This window comes from Octodon degus, unplaced genomic scaffold, assembly GCF_000260255.1.
Source record: "Octodon degus isolate 3935 unplaced genomic scaffold, OctDeg1.0 scaffold00166, whole genome shotgun sequence".
Taxonomy (NCBI): Eukaryota; Metazoa; Chordata; class Mammalia; order Rodentia; family Octodontidae; genus Octodon; species Octodon degus.
Window position 1 is genome coordinate 3736427 of NW_004524742.1, and position 1575 is coordinate 3738001.

General features: G+C 44.4%; 1 protein-coding gene across 1 annotated transcript in view; it reads left to right on the plus strand.

The window, feature by feature from the left end:
• The window catches only part of Aqr (aquarius intron-binding spliceosomal factor), a 124484-nt gene that overhangs the window by 121802 nt on the left and 1107 nt on the right, over window positions 1–1575 (plus strand). The window lies entirely within an intron of this gene.

Consider the following 1575-nt stretch of genomic DNA (forward strand, 5'->3'; position numbering starts at 1 on the left):
AAGCTTGTTCTAAGTAGGTGCTTTAGACCACTGAGCCATCTCTCCAGCCCCTCTGTTGAATTTCTTGTCATCTTTTTTTTCCCCCCTGTATTTAGGACAGAGTCTATAGGGTCTCACTATGTAGATGGCACTCATATTGATCCACCTGTGTTTTCAGCCTTCCAAGTGTTGGAATTACAGGCACGTGCTACCATGCCCAGTCTGAATACACCCTGTGGGCGGAGCCGGCGTGGCAGGCCACGGGTGGAACCCCAGCCACTGTGCTCCACCGAAGCAGGCACTTCAGTCTGCTGAGCTATCAGGCTGGCCTCAAATTTCTTGTCATCTTAGTAAAAATAAATTAACCATATTCATGAGTCTGATTTTGGACTCTCTTCTGTTCTGTATCTGTGTGTCTACCTTTTCACAGGTGCCACACCACCCTGCGTACAATAGCTTTACAGTAAATCTTAAAATTAGCATGCATGTTTTAGATTCGTTCTTTTTAAAAAATCGTTTTTACTTTTTAGTTTTTCTATTTTAAAAACAGTTGACCAATTTCTGCCCCTGAAACCGTGCTGCAGTTAAATTAAGTAGAGTGTTTCGTCTAGTAGAATTGTTCAGGATGATTTTAGGGAGATTAATATCTGAACACAATCAAGTCTTTCTTTCTGTAAATGTGATACATCTCTTTGTTTATTTAGATCTTTGAGTTTTATCACCAGTGTTTTAGTTTTCCACATATAAACCTTGCATACATTTTGTTACCGTGTTTTGTTCTCCTTTTTTTTTAAAGACATGTTTAAAATTTTTTTTGGTGGAACCGGGGATTAAACTCAGGCCCTTGCGCTTGCCATTCAAGCACTTATTCTACTGACCCATCTCTCCAGCCCCTTGTTCTCCTATTTTTGTTGCCACTGTGATTCTTTAAAAAAAATTTGTTTGGGGCCAGGGTTATAGCTCAGTGGCATGAGCGCCTGCCTGGCAAGTACCAAGGTCCTGAGTTCAATACTCAGTACCACACACACACACACACACACACACACACACACAAAGTTTAATTTCTAACCAAGTAAAAAGACCCAGGGAGAGAAGCTGTGGCATAGCTGCAGACTGCTGTGGCAGACAGAGGAAGCTGAGCACAAAGAGCCCAGTTTTCTGGCTCACTGAGGTGGATGCCCATGGCGTGGTCCTCCTGGCCCATGATAGGCTTAAGGGTTGGCTCCTGCCAGCACATCATGGGGCTCCTTCATTGAAATGGACCCTTTCTTGAGTCCGTGTGACAGTCAGTCCTCATCAGCTACTGTTTTTTTCTCACATTACAGCATATTCCTCGGGGGCCTGGCCGTAGCTCAGTTCTTTAAGTGGCTGCTTCCACAAAGCTGTCAGCCTCAGGTTGCTGTAGTTCGATCCCCACAGCACTCCAGCCAGCCAAACCACCCCAGAGGGCATTCAGAGCAAAAAAAAACAAAACAAAACAGAATTTAATAGATTTTTGGGGCCAAAGAGATAGCTCAGAGGTATAAGCACCTATCTGGCAAGCTCAAGGACCCCAGTTCGATCTCCAAAGCTGGGGAGGTTGAGCCTGGAGGATCT